This window comes from Eretmochelys imbricata, chromosome 4 (genome assembly GCF_965152235.1).
Source record: "Eretmochelys imbricata isolate rEreImb1 chromosome 4, rEreImb1.hap1, whole genome shotgun sequence".
In the NCBI taxonomy this organism is placed as follows: domain Eukaryota; kingdom Metazoa; phylum Chordata; order Testudines; family Cheloniidae; genus Eretmochelys; species Eretmochelys imbricata.
This window is the reverse complement of record NC_135575.1, coordinates 119256111-119272239: the sequence shown is the minus strand read 5'-3', so window position 1 is coordinate 119272239 and position 16129 is coordinate 119256111.

Sequence of the window (16129 nt, the reverse complement as noted above, 5' to 3'; positions counted from 1 at the left end):
TGCCATTCCAAGGCCTGGCAGGAGGATTACTCCTCCCCCCACTCCAACCCCTTGCAGAGTTTCCCTGTGCCAAGCCTCTGAAATCTGCTTTGGTGCAGGGACAGGGTTTGCTTCTTAATGCTCTTAAGATGCGTAACCAGGAATCACAGTGTTTTAAAGGTACTGCCAGCCTTAAAAAAGAGGACATATTCCATAGTTTCAGTATACTTGCAACCTAAACCTGTGTCCCTGTTCCTTGAATTTATATCACTCAGTGAGAGAAACTATTAAGCTGACCTAACTTAGGAACTAAATAAAGTGAGAAAAGAGAAAAACAGTATTTCATGGGAGAAGGCACTTCAAAAAACAAAAGAGATACAAACATATGAATTAAACATTTCTAGGATGCTTTGCTATACATGTAAATTCATTTGCTTAACATTTTAATTGTATGTAGGGTAACGAGAATGATCAGATGGTATCTTTATTTTAAAATGACATTTCAGTTTTTTACAGACGTTATTAATGTAGCATGATTAGCTGGCTTGGTGGGGAAAAAAACTGAGGATAAATTATATGGTTATCAACTGCAGGTTTATTGGTCTGAGACTTCCACCGCAGGGAGTGGCTGCTGTATGGAATTGATAAACGTAGAGATTTATAAGGTCAGGTTTTATGAGTCTACAGATTCCTTGTGGTGTATTACCACATCCTTATTACAAGCCCCCGCTGCTGTCCAGCTAAGCCAACAGAGGTAATATATTACGCTTGCTTGTCTATGCTTCAGGGTTTTTTTCCTAAAGAAAAGAGGAACCGATCAAAATAGAATACAGCTTTCCAGAATTATACTTGCACAAGGAGAGGTTTTTTGGGTAAGGGAAGGATCATTTTCAGAAAGGTTTGAAGACGTGATGGTTGCATTGAGAGAAAGATATAGTGCAAACCAGAAGACAATATTGATTTTGTTTTAAGAAAGATTAAATTATTCAGTGACAGCTCTGGAGTATGAGTGAATCTGGAATCTGTGTAAAATAATAAATGTAAGATGCCAATTTTAATGTTGATGTCTTGGTAAATGGCTGTTACTAGTAACTGTAAAGTAAATTTATTTAAAAAAAACAGTCAAAATACTTTATCATTACAAAGTATTACAGCATTTGGTAAAGTTTTATGTGGTTTCAATATGCAACTGTAGGGCTGTTATTTGTGGGATTAAGTTAAACGGCTGTGATACAGCACCACACATCAAAAGGAAATGTTACTCTGTGGTTTTGTTTGCATCTGTTTTCCAAAATTGTTTCTTTTACATATTATCATATTATGCCTCATGCTGTAAATGAGACTGATTCTCAGGGACTAATCTATCAGTAAGTACATGGTATGCCAATTAATGGCAATGTGATTGCTCACTTATTACAGTACATTTTCTAGGCTGTGTGACAAAAGGACATCTGCAAGATGACTCTTTGGAAGGGATCTGGTGTGTATTTCGGTAATTACTCATCCTGGGCTAAAACTTATACACTTTACACAGGCAAAATGCCAGTTGAAGTCAGCATGATTTTTCCCCCTGAGTAATGCAGGATTTGGTCCTTTTTTATTGAAAAATAGAGTTACAAGCCCTGCAGAACCCATGTAACATGTTTGTATCTTTAGAGTGATGCTGGATATATTGTGCATAGACAACAGATACAGTGGTGACTGTTATAAATAAAGGGATTGATAGATATAATAGCATTGCAGGTCTCACAAATGACACTGAAAACCCTTGTTGATTCATACAGTATGTAGGTGATCACATAATCCTTTCGAAGAAGGCCCAACCTGGTGTGCTTTGAGGCTATTAATCAGGTCTAGCTTCGCTCATGCTGAGTTATTAATGTCCACGCCCCAAAGTGTGTTGATCTGTCACTAGAATCTGAGACAGATGTTGAGTACTACACTGAGATCCTGGTGGAAGAGAAGCACATTTCTGTTCTTTTTTGCGCTATAGTTTATCGTGTAATTGTGACTATCCCCCATTGCTTTCTAGTATGCTCACAATTAACAGCCTTAGAGATGGAATAAACATCTCATCTTTGCTTTAGCCATCAATCAAAGTCATTTATTGTTTGAGTACTACAAAGCAACAGAGATTATCCCTTAACTATAATAGGCCAAATTCTGATCACCACAATAAAACTGAGGCATAGACCACGGAAGTCCCTGGTAGACAAAGGAAGTACAAGAAAATTCTTCCCCCCAAGACATTAGAGTGGTAGCATAGCCTTATCACAGCTGCAACTTCAGCAATAGAGCTGTGTGCTTTGGCAGGCAGATTCTGGGCTGAAATAGTCCCAATTTTTAGGGGGCACGTAGCTATCTTATTTAGTTATTAAAATGAAAAGTGTATTGTTCATACACAGTAGAGTTTATAGGGGTGTGATCATGATGGACAAGAGTTAGTTTGGGAAAGAGGCTTGGAAGGCTGAGATAGGAGTCAGTTTTTGGGGACGAAGAGGTTATGGTGGCAACTTGTTTCACAGGCCTACCAAAAAAGTGGAATCCTGCCCTGTTTTCAATACACACTTCTGCAGCACAGTGAAAATTTAAAAATCGAGAGGCTATATAAAACAAGTAGAACGTCAGATTAAAACCAGATCTCTTTTGATTGTATTATAATAGTTCATATTTATTTCACTAACAAATTCAGTTTTAGAGCTGGTTAAAAACTGGAATGAAGATTATTGTGAATAATTTGTCCTGTGTTTTTCAGTCAACATTTGAAATTTCAGCAAAAGATGTCACCGGACTTTTAACGGCCTGGTCAGAAGTGCTGACCAGAGCCTCCAGGGTTCCTTTTTGACCGGGCATTCTGGTCAAAAACTGGACTCCTAGCAACCCTAGTGAGAGAGAGAGAGAGAGAGAGAGCTGACTTCCTTCAGAAGCAGCAATCACTTAACAGCACACAGCAAAACTTCATAATTGCTCAGGGTAGAAAACGGAGAATACTTTATGAAGAGTATCTAACCTACTGGACACATTAGGTAGACTGGAACTTGACCAGGACACCAGAGCTAACTTTTTTAGGTGCTGAGGAATTTAGATAAGGAGGGATAGGAAAGCAAAGCTGGGGAGATGAGATTTCTTAGTAAAAGAATGATGAAACATAAGACTTTGAAGAATATAAAATTAATTAGTTAAAAACTTGATGGAGAAGATGGAAGTAACAGAAGAGAAGGCGGATGGAAATTGAATACAAAGTCTTGAACACAAAGATAATAAAATGATTGGGAATAAGGGACAAGCAGAGAAAAGTGGGGAGGCTTCAGAATATTTAACATGTAGCTGTTCTAGATGGTGAACATTGTGGTGAACCCCACGGGGTCTCTATTTGGTTGCAGTGAAGTATTTCTCACTGTGAGGGGTATTCACTCTATCTGTGGGTGAGACAACTTGGATTTCTATCAGCCTGTCTTTTGTGATGGCCAGATCATGACAGGAAAAATATGGAGTTTTCTTTGTTTAAGTTTTGGATGGTGTCATACTGAGGTTTTGGAAATGTTTTGGGACCTTTGGATTATGACCTGTGAATTGGACCTATGTCCTTCTAGGCTGGTGAAGTCCACTGGTGAGACTTGTTTCCTTTCAGGAAGCCATGACTTCCTGTAGTGATGGCTTTGGAACTAAGGAACAAATATTTAGAGCTTTGAATATGCTCATTTTAATACATCTACATAAAAATAGTGGAAGGCTGAAGAAAAATTGTTGAAAATGTGGGAAAAAGAAAAGAAAAGGGGATAGTAAAAGAAGGTGAAAAGGGGGGTGAAGGAAAAAGAAGAGGAATTAATACGGAAAGCAGGAAATAGAGGAAAAGAAGGTTTGTCCTTCTTGTCTCTCCATTCCTTTTATTTCTCTTCCCCCTTTCACTTATCTCCTTCATATTCCGTCTCCTTTTTTTTTTTTTTTTTTGGGTAGGGAACTGGGCATGATTTATATTTAAGATGAAAAGTCCCTACACCCTAACACTCAAAAATGAGACTGAAAGAGATCCCTGTATGGCATGCAAGAGAATGGAAGCTCTCCTTTTACGTCATACGATATCAGTTCAATACTGAAGGGGAAAAACTGCTGTAAGGCTGTTTAATGTGTGTTTCCTGACCCATGGGACTTGTCAAAACCTCAAACAGTTACTACTTTATTAAGAAGTTGTTAGATGAACTAGAAAGCACTTTGACCTGTTGGCACATCTTGAACAGCCTCAGAGATTCTTTTATACTTAAACTAAGCACTGAAGCAACATTAAACTGTTGAAATTTCAAGCTCCTTTCCTTTGCTCTTCCCCTCCTCCCAAACTCAGGGGAAAAAAACAAAACCGTGTATTTGCTCCTAAAAGTGTTGCCAGCTGTACAAATTACTGCATATTTTAGCCTGTTCACTGGGATCAAACTAGATCAGCAATGGTTTAAAATTGGCAACATTTAATCTGATTAGAGTTAACCATACGGCAAGCTTTCTAATAAAGATATAAAGAGGGTAGTGATGATTTGGAGTGGGGGTGGGGAAATCTATCGTAAATATGAAAGCAAATGCCAGGGTTCTCACTCATAAAATAATGTATTTCTTTTTAGTTTTTAAAGTGGCTATCAATAGTTCCAGAGATGCACAGATACCCAAATCTTCTAACCATAAGGAAGGTATAAATCATCACTATCCTATTTGGTAAGGTAGCATGATTATTATTATTAATTATTGTTATCAACATTTGTGTACATGGTGTAATAGACATACATGATGCTTTGCACAGATAAAATGCAAAAGCATGCTCACTCCAGCTTTGTTGCACAGTGGAGTAAGTTATTTACTTGGTAAACAGAGAGAGAACACACACAAGTACTTGGTTTTGTTTTGTACAACTATGTTAATGGAAGTATGGCCCCAAGGCTCTCCTACATTCAGTGAAGCAGAACATGGCTGACTACTGTAGAAATGCTGGCAACTCTACTGCTGTAGTAATTCAAGGAACGGGTAACTTGGTCCAAAGTTCAGTAAAGACAATGAAGAAACTCCCATTGATGTCGGTGAGCTTTGGATTAGACCCCATTCCTGATTCTGCCCTGACTTAAACCAGTTTTAAACCTATGGCTCTCCATTGTCTTCAGTGGAATTTCTCCCGATTTCCACTAGTGAAACTGAAAGGAGAATAAGGCACCATATCTCTTAAGTTCTTAACCTTCCTCCACCTCTGTTTTGGATCACAGAGTTTGGGTTTCAAACCAAGAGGCATAGCTATGTTGACATCAACAGAGCCATGTCCATTTATACCCACTGAGGATCTGTCCCTCAGTTCTCTGAGTCACAGACATATTCCTGTTTATCTGTGGCTGCGGGTGAAAGATTATTCCAAACACTGTCACCTCATCCACTTTAAGATCAATTGTCATCTGTGTTCAGTAAGCATTTCTCATGTGTTCATTGGAACACTGCCCTGCGAGTGACATGCCTGATGGGAGGGGACTCCTTATTTGTGCTGTTTTGACTGAGAATCTCAAATGAAGTGGACTTTCTAGGATGGGTCTGCATGAAATTCCCAATCCACAGAAGAGGTCCAGAGGTCTAATGAAAGGCTAGAGAGAGAAGATCAGAGTAAAACAAAGGAGAGCATGCTGAACATAGTGAGTCTTAAAGTTTGCAAAACTTATCCAGACAAGTCTTCCATAGGTTTATTTCATGAGGTTTTTTTTAAATAGCTTGCATGTAGAAGGTAACATTTTTCCTTCTCCTAGCCTGACCTTTTCAGCCTCCCAGCCATTCATAGCTACATCCCTCTCTTCACATTGGATATACCATCTGACTTGAAATGTCTCAAAATACCTCTTCCCAGTCGTCCCGTCTGCACCCCTGTTCTTTATGGTCTCAGGGTCTGAGACCATTTTTTAACATGAAACCCATTAAAAATGTGAATCCATTCTCAGATGAGGCATGCTGATTGATGTTACATCAGCACTTAACGTAAGAATGGCCTGTCACCTTGCCTCAGTGGGTCACAGCTGAAGATGCCAGATTCAGGACAGACTGCTGAGAAACAGGACAGACTCACCCCAAACTCGTGGGTATTCTATCATTAGATTATACCAAGTTAGTAACAAAGGTGAAGTTACTGACTCACCGCACTGGTTAACGAGAAGTCAAAAATGCAGTCTCCGTAGGTATCACAGCCCTTGGCTCACCAGACACTGGAGTTTATGATGTGTGGTTACTGAAAACCAATTTCATCAAATATAGGGTCCTTCTAATCCCAAGGGATCAGCCACTTAGCCAGGTCAATATATAACTAAAATCTTACCCACTAATTATGTGATGCCAATCTTTTAATAACTAAAAACTAAAGCATTAATAATAAAGGTAAAGAAGAAGAGAGAGAAAAAATTAGTGGGTACTTAGCACCCACCAGCAGCCTGCTGCCCCCCTCTTTCTGCAGAGCCTCCCATCCACTAGTCGCCCTGCTGATCAACTCCTCCCACACCCTTCTAGCACCTCCCTCCCGCTGTGATCAGCTGTTCCCCGGCATGCAGGAGGCACTGCAAGGAGGTGGAGGACAGGGCACACTTGGGTGAGGGGGCAGAACTGGGTGGGAAAAGGCGGGGCAGTAGTGGGGGTTTGGGAGAAGGGGTGGGGTGGGCCCTGGGGCTGAGCAGGGGGTTGAGCAACCCCAGGGCCTGGAGGAAGCTGACACCTTTGAGCTGTTCAAAACCCCTAATAATTTTTGTTGCCTTCTCTGTAAAAAGATCTTTTTTGAGATGGAGTGACCACAACTGCAGACAGTATTCAATGTGTCGGCATACCACTGCTTTATCCAGCTGCATTATAATATTTTCTGTCTGATTATCTATCCCTTTCCTAATGGTTCCTAACATTCTGCTTGCTTTTTTGACTGCTGCTGCACGTTGAACAGATGTTTTCAGAAAACTATCCACAATGACTACATGATCTCTTTCTTGAATGGTAACAGCTAATTTAGACCCCTTAATTTTGTATGTATAGCTGGGATTATCCAATGTGCATTATTTTGCATTTATCAACATTGAATTTCATCTACCATTTTGTTGGCCAGTAACCCAGTTTTGTGAGATCCCTTTGAAACTCTTCTCAGTCAGTTTTGAATGTAACTATTTTAAGTAATTTTATATTGTCTGCAAGCTTGGTCATCTCGCTATTTGCTCCTTTTTCCAGATTATTACAAATTTGTTGAACAACTCTGGTCCCAATACAGATCCTTTTGGGACCCGGGTATCTAGCTCTCTCCACTGTGAAAAATAAACCACTTATTCCCTACCCTTTGTTTCCTGTCTTTTGTTATAGATCCATGAAAGGACCTTCCCTCTTATCCCATGACTGCCTACTTTGCTTAAGAGACTTTGGTGAGGGATGTTGTCAAAGGCTTTCTGAAAGTCCAAGTACACTATATCCACTGGATCCCTCATGACCATTTGTTTGCTGAGCCCCTCAAATAATTCTAATATGGTTATGAGGCATGATTTCCTGTTACGAACACCGTGTTGTCTCTTCCCCAACAAATCATGTTCATTTATGTGTCTGATAATTCTAGAGACATTGGTAGGTGAGGTAATATCTTTTATTGGACCAACTTCTGTTGGCGAAAGAGACAGGCTTATGAGTTTACACAGCGCTCTTCTGCTGCTGCCACTGCTCTGTGTAAGATTGAAAGTTTGTCTCTGAAATTAGGCTCACTGGCCTGTAATTGCAAGGATCACCTCTGGAGTCTTTTTTTTTTTTTAACTCAGCATTATATTAGCTATCCGCCAGTCACCTGGCACAGAGCCTGATTTAAATGTTATATACCACAGTTAGTAGTTCTGCAATTTCATATTTGAGTTCCTTCAGAACTCTTGGGTGAATACCATCCAGTTCTGGTGACTTATTACTATTTAATTTATCAATTTGTTCCAAAAACTTCCTCTATTGTCACCCTAATCTGTGACAATTCCTCAGATTTGTCACCTGCAAAAAATGGCTCAAGCGAATCTCTCTAACATCTTCTGCAGTGAAGTCTGATGCAAAGAATTCATTTAGCTTCTCCACAACAGCCTTGTCTTCCTTAAGTGCTCCTTTAGAACCTTGATTGTCCGGTGGCCCTAGCAATTATTTGGCAGGCTTCCTGATTTTGATGCACTTACAAAAAAATGTGCTGATAGTTTTTGTATCTTTTGCTGGTTGCTCTTCAAATTCTTTTTTGGCCTGCCTAATTATATTTTTACACTTGACTTGCCAGAGTTTATGTTCCTTTCTATTTTCCACCATAGTAGGGTTTGACTTCCAATTTTTAAAATATGTATTTTTGTCTCTCACGGCCTCTTTTACTCTGTTTATCCATGGTGGCATTCTTTTGGTCCTTTTTTATAAATTGGGGTATATATTTAATTTGAGCCTCTATTATGGTGACTGTTCCTTCCAATTTCCATTTAATTAGTGTCATTTTTTTGTAGTTCCCCTTTTGAAGTTAAATACTACTGTGTTGGGTTTCTTTAATGTAGTACACACACACACACACACACACAAAAGGATGTTAAATGTAATTACATTTTATGGTCACTATTACTGAATGGTTCAGCTATATTTACCTCTTGGACGAGATCCTGTTCTCCACTTAGAACTAAATCAGGAATTGCCTCTCCCCTTGTGGGTTCCAGAACTTGCTGCTACAAGAAGCAGTCATTAATCTCTGTATCCCATCCAGAGGTGATATGTACCCAGTCCATATGGGGATAGTTGAAATCCCCCATTACTATTGGGTTTTCTGTTTTTGTAACCTTTCTAATTACCCTGAGCGTTTCACAGTCACCCTCACCATCTTGGTCATGTGGTCAGTAGTGTATTCCTATTGCTATACTTTTATTATTCAAGCATGGAATTTCTATCCATAGGAATTTTATGATACTGTGTGATTCATTTAAGATTTCTATTATATTTGACTCTATCCTTTCTTTCACATATAGTGCCAGTCCCACCAGCATGACTACTCAGTCTTTCCTATATATTTTGTCACCTGGTATTATTGTGTCTCATTGATTGTCATTGTTCCACCAAGTTTCTGTGATGCCTATTATATCAATATCCTCATTTAATACCAGGCACTCCGATTCACCCATTTTTGTATTTAAACTTCTTGCATTTGTATTCAAGCACTTACAAAATTTGTCAATATTTAGTTGTCTGCCTTCATGTGATGGAACATGTGGGGAACTTTTAAAGGTGCAATGGCATTATGCATCCAACTTCTATTGACTTTAAATGGAAGACTGCTAGGTATTAATGAACAATGATTTGTGCATTTGAAACTCTCTGCAATAACATTTGACCTGATATGCCGTCTTTGGGGAGGTACAATAGTCTCTGCTTCCTGTGCACCTCCTTCACCTTCTAGCATCAGCCCCTCTTTGTCTCGGGCTACGTCTTCACTAGCACTTTTGTTGGTAAATGTTTTGTCACTTAGGAGTGTGAAAACACACTCCTGACCAACAAAAGTTTCACTGACAAAAGCACCAGTGTGGACAGTGCTATGTCAGCAGGAGATGCTCTCCCACCAATATAGCTACCACCACTCACTGGGGGTGGTTTAATTATGTCACAAGGAGAGTTCTCTCCTGCCAGCATAGAGTGGCTACACAGGAGACCTTACAGTGGCACAAGCTGCAGCTGTTCATCTGTACCGCTGTAAGGTCCATGGTGTAGACATAGCCTAGGTCTGGAAGCATTTTCCAATTTCTTTTTAGAAAGCCTAGCATTTCACATGCCCCTTTTGATCTTGCCCACCCCTGAGGACCAAAGTGACTGGCTTCTGGTTTCCATGTCAGTGGTTCCTGCCTGGAGGTGTAAGTCTGAGTCAAGCTCAGTTTGTCTTTAAATCGTCAGGATTTACAGTGCATTTTCTGGATCATTTCATCTTATCAGTCTTTCTATTTTATATTAAATATGAATGATTGAAAGATTCAAAACCTTCCATCACACAAACCAATTGCCTTTGCAATTGTATTAGGACAAAGAAAGGAGAACAAACGGAGCTGCCTTAGCGAGGAGTTGGGATGAAGATGAGGCAGGGACTTTAACAATTTTGCTTGAAAAATTAAGGGTGTGATTTTGCTTCCAATGAAGTCAATAGTTTTGTCACTGAATTCCTTTGGAGCAAGACCAGTTTTTGATGTAGATATTTCTCAGTTTTTGGAGCGCCTAGGCAGCTCCAGAACTCTGACCTAGAAGGCTCAGAAAGGATTTCTCAGAAGGTTACTTACATTACAGCCCTACAACTGAGCCAGCTAGTTATTACCAAGTTTGATGCGAATGGGTGATTTTCAGGTGGAAGATTGTCTAAACGATCTTGTTGCTCTTTAGTGGCTGGTTCATATAGAAAGTTAATTATCCCTGATCTACACTATGAGTTTAGGTTGGATTTAGGAGCATTAGATCAGTTTAGCCCTGCCCCCGTCCACACTACAAAGCCATTTTTTCCGACTTTAAGGGCTCTTAAAACCAGTTTCTGTACTCCTCCCCGACAAGTGGATTAGCACTGAAATCGACCTTGCTGGGTCCAATTTGGGGTAGTGTGGACACAATTCGACGGTATTGGCCTCCGCGAGCTATCCCAGAGTGCTCCATTGTGACCGCTCTGGAAAGCACTCTCAACTCAGATGCACTGGCCAGGTAGACAGGAAAAGCCCCGCAAACTTTTGAATTTCATTTCCTGTTTGGCCAGCGTGGCAAGCTGATCAGCACAGATGACCATGCAGAGCTCTTCAGCACAGGTGAGCATGCAGTCCCAGAATCGCAAAAGAGCTCCAGCATGGACCGAACGGGAGGTACTGGATCTGATTGCAGTACGTCCCTTGGCCCGTGCCACTTCCAGCAGCTCCCATTGGCCTGGAGCAGCGAACCGCGGCCACTGGGAGCTGCGATCGGCCGAATCTGCAGATGTGGCAGGTAAACAAACCGGCCCGGCCTGCCAGGGGTTTTCACTGCACAAGCAGCAGAACAAGTTTGGGAACGTCTGTTATAAAGGAATGTATTTTACTAAAAGTGAGCTAATATGTTTCAGAATAATGATTGTTGCAGACTTTAGCTGGAAAGTTCTGCAGTATGCAGTGGGAGCATTTTTAAAATAATGTCTAAAATTTAAATGAATGCATTTGATTTTCCTACTTTTCTGGCTTATTTCTGGATCTGTTTTAATTTTATACATGAAGTTGGTTGCTAAGTCTATATATAAATATCAAAAGGAGGTTAAAAGAACATTAAAGTTTCAAAGGAGGTTGTGAAGGCTAGGACTATAACAGGGTTTAAAAGAGAACTGGATAAACTCATGGAGGTTAAGTCCATTAATGGCTATTAGCCAGGATGGGTAAGGAATGGTGTTCCTAGCCTCTGTTTGTCAGAGGGTGGAGATGGATGGCAGGAGAGAGATCACTTGGTCATTACCTGTTAGGTTCACTCCCTCTGGGGAACCTGGCATTGGCCACTGTCGGTAGACAGAATACTGGGCTGGATGGACCTTTGGTCTGACCCAGTATGGCCATTCTTATGTTCTTATGTAAAGTCAAGCACTCAAAAGTTAGGAAATGCCAAAAATAAGGTTGCCTCAGCAATCTTAATTCAGACCCTTTATGCATATGAATTATGATGAAGTCTTTAGTGTCATGTTCATATACTATTTTTACCACAGGACCCCACCCCAGGTGCCTAATCCCAGCCCCAATCTCTTTACCCAGTAAGTGCACATCTCCCTCCTTCCCCCCACCCCTCTGGCGTTCATGTCCCCATCACTTTTCCCAGCTTTCCCAGTATCCTCCCCTGAATAGCCCAGCTCTCAGCTTCTACCCTAGAGGCTTTGTCCCAATCTACTCCCTCTGCCCCATTCCCAATTTCACCTCTTACCCCTCTTCATATCATTCAGGTGGCTTCCTCTTCTATGCTGCAGGAGGGACCTTGAGAGCACAGGAGAGTCAGTCTCCCAACTCTCAGTTACTGTGCCAGGCACCACAATGGCCCCCAGCTGCAGCAAGTTCAGGGAAAGTCCTGTTCAGCTTCTAAACCCCTGTGATCAACCGTACTCAGTGTAAACAGGATCTTTGGAAAATTTAGCTGCCAAACTTTACCAGTCTCTACTGAGCATGTGCACAGTATGATTTTTCTAAAGCTTATAACATGGCCAAATCAGACTTTTTTTTTCATTCCTGACAGCGGGGTGACACCTGACTGCCAGCCAAATTTCAAGTCCCTGCCACAGACCACGGAGATGCTCAACAAATCAACTCAACAAAAAGGTTCCAAAAATTCAGCTTGAGGCAGGCCCCCAGCATGGAGAATTTCAGCCTGAATGGTTAAAATTTGGCAAAGTTATAGGCAAATTCAAACAGAGTCCTATAATGGGACATGTAAGGCAACCTTACCTGTAGGTGGTGCTGCCAGTTCCACCAACATTATCAATTATTATTCTTATTAATTTGTATTGCAGTAGCACCAAGAAGTCTAAATCATGGACCAGGACCCCATTGCGCTAGGCACTGTACAAACACAGAACAAAAACTAACTCCTGCTCCCAAAAAGCTGTATAATAAAACCTTTTTTAAAAAAACGATTCTGAAAATATGGCAGAAATAAAGCACTATTTCCATTTTGTAAACACCTGTAATTACAGCCTTGCCTACACTGGGGGTTTCAGCTATTAGGGACTAGCCACCAGTATAGCCATGCTAATCAAACCCGTACGCCTGGTCTACAGCTAACATTTATGTCAACTTAGCTCCATCACTCAGGGCTGTGACAAATGTTATGCCCTGTGTGACACTGTAAGATCCACCTAAATTCCTCTCTAGATACAGCTAGGGCAACAGAAGAATTCTTCCGACAACCTAGCTACCGCCTCTCAAGGGGGTGGATTGACTACAGTGATGGGAAACCCCCTTCCATCTCTGTAGTAAGTATCTACACTAGGCAGCATAGCTGCAGTGTCTGTAGCACTTGTAATGTAGACATACCCTTAATCTATGTGGGAGCAGCTGTGATTGATGTGCCAGGGTGCAGGTGTTGTTGCAGAGACCAAAGGTATCCTCCATTTTGGAAAGTGAGGCATTGGACTGTAGGGAGCTGCAGTCAAAACCAGCCTCTGGTGGCTGTTTTTGAAGTTACATAAAACACCAAAGTGGAGATAGGCAAAACTGCTATAAACAAGATTTGCATCAGTGTCCCTGCTTGAAACTGCTGCCTGGTACAAACTGTGATTTATACAGCTTTGCCTGTCTACATTCAGGGTTTGCACTAGTACAGCTATACTGGTGGCCAGCCCTCAATGGATGTAACTGGGGCAAGTCCCCAGTGCAGACAAGCCCCATGTTTCTTTCTTTGCATGTTCTCCTGGTGATGATAATGCTGCTGACAAAACAGTTTGGTAAAAGATTTGCTGCTCTCTCCCTCAGTACATATAACTTTAAGTCATAACGCAGTTTGCCGAGAATAAAGGTGAGGAGGACCAAATGTTATGTCATTTCTCAGCTGAATGTCACCTGCCCCTGGTTGGTTGTTTCATTTCATCATTGGACAGCATTTCTAGTCAGTGTCATTTTGCCCAGCAATTACAATTTTAACAAACTCTGAATTAGCCAGCAATTGTGTTCTATGAGACTTGAGCTTTTCTGAATAACAACACATGCACTACAGTTGCCGTGAAATCTGTTTCATATTTAGTGTAACAAATTATGCAAAGAACACAAAATAAGAACCATTTAAAATTCCACTGGGCCTTTCTGGAGTAATGTTTGTTTGGCTGTTTCCCTTCTGCTCTTATTAAAAAGGTGATTCACTAAAAGTAATTGTGTAACAACCCAGAAAGACAATCAGTTCAGGAAAGCGGCCTAAGAGCCTATAGAAAACCAAAATGAAAGTCTTTGTTTCTTTTATGCTAGGGAGAGTTTTACTACATAATCTTGAATGGACACTTGGCTTAGACACCACACATCTCTAGCCAACAAGGAAAATTCCAAATATTTCTCACTATCAGATCTTTCAAACGCTCCTTCTACCACAGTCCTTCTGTACAGAAAATGTCCTTTCCTAAATGAAGAATAATACTAAGGGGATGGAAGGGAGGGATAGCTCAGTGGTTTGAGCATTGGCCTGCTAAACCCAGGGTTGCGAGTTCAATCCTTGAGGGGGCCATTTAGGGATCTGGGGCAAAAATTGGGGATTGGTCCTGCTTTGAGCAGGGGGTTGGACTAGATGACCTCCTGAGGTCCCTTCCAACCTTGATATTCTATGATTCTATGAATGGCACTGAGGACTGGTAACAAGAAACAAAGAATTTTAACTGTAGATATTTATATACCAAGATGCTTTAGAAATAGCTGAAGGAGGGAGAGAGAAAGGACAGACAGTTTATATAGATATCCTTGGTTCAAGTCAGGCCTGGGCAGGTGATTACCAAAAGTTATTGCCATTTAATGGCTGCTTTTATCCAGCTCTTTGGGGAAATGGGGACATAAAAAAATGGCACTGTGATGGGGTGGACTAGTCCCAAAAGCCCCCTTGCTGGAGGCCTCAGGGTTCTGCCACACCCATCCCAGGAAAGGAGCAGGCTGGACTGGCTGCAGGGGAAGCAGCCAATCAGGGCCCAGGAGGGCCATATAAAAGGAGCTGTAGAGCAGAGCAGTAGTCAGTTGCTACTTGGAGCAGAAGAAGAAGGACTGTAGGAGCAGCAGGGCCAAGGATGGTTTGCTAGCAGAGACTAGGGGAGCATTGAGGAAGCTCCTGGCTGGTTGCAAAGACTGAGTGGGGACTGAGCCTGGGGAGGGTTGCAGGAAGATAGTGTCTCCAGGGAGAAAGGCCTGGGGATACAGCCACATACCAGGGGTGGACTACTACCACCAAAGGGATGCTGAGATAGGTCCCGGTGGACTGTATACCCTGGAAGGGGTTTGTGCTGGTTAACAGGAAGACAGTGTAACTTGGCCGGAGCACTGTTTCACTGACAAACCCAACTGAGAACCACCCAAAGGGGTCACCAGAACTAAAGAATGCAGACATGCCCAACCAGAAGAGGGCACTCATGAGAGGTGGGTGCCAACCCCATTACAGGCACTAATTCAGTATTAACAACCTCAAGTGTTGAAAAATCAAGCTTCAGAACATCCATAGCTAGCTGTTCTGTTGTCACAGTACAAGCCCCTATGAGGTCATTGGCTCAACATCCTCGGCTATCTGTTCCTGCATCCAGGTTCAGGCCTCTGTGAAATCCACTAGTTCACCACTGCTAACTTGATGGACTGATGTCATAGCACAGGTCTCTGAGAGTATTTGCTCGACAACTCTAACTGGCTGGACCTACATCAAGGTTTCTGCTCCACTTGCTGGTGGGAAAGTCTTGGAGATCAGTACACTCTTGAGTCAGGCACAGTTTCTCTTGCTGCTCCTACATCAGATTCTCTGCCTGATTTCACCAGGCAATGCAGAAACAGCAATAGGAGTAGCTCTGGAGAAAATGAGCTCCCACAAGCTCAAGAGAGGGAGATGAAAGGGAATTCCCTCTCCAATTTCAACAGCAGAGGAACCATGTTCATCCTTAATTTAAACGCCGCTATTTCGTCCTTGCTTTTTTAACAGAGAATCCAGAATGGTAGTTTTCAGAAACCCTTCCTTCATTACTGCTTCTTCACTGGAAACAGGTGAGTGCTTTTACATAAAATGACTATCTCAAGTTAGCTCTCTGTGTCTTTAAAAAAACCACAACAAACTTTTTTTTTTTTTCAGTGAAGACCAAGCCCCTGAGGCTAAGCATTATTTCATCCCTTCAGGATGACCTGAAAGAGATTTCCCAAGGACAGTGGGTTGTAGTAAAACAAGATTAAATACCAGGACAGAAAATCAGCTTGAAAGAAAAGAAATAGTGTGTCTAACACATTTAGTCTTATACTTTGCAAAAGCTAGTCTGGATAACTATTTGGGTTGTCATCCTTGTCTCTCTTCTCTGTGCTTTGCTCAATTTATATATCTTTCTGGCAATGTGGTAGGGTATCCAGTGTGGTACTAAGGTGGGCAGGTGGGCCAATTAACTCCACAGGCTGCACCTGGAGGAGAAGCCAGGCAGATGGGAATTGACTGGAAGCAG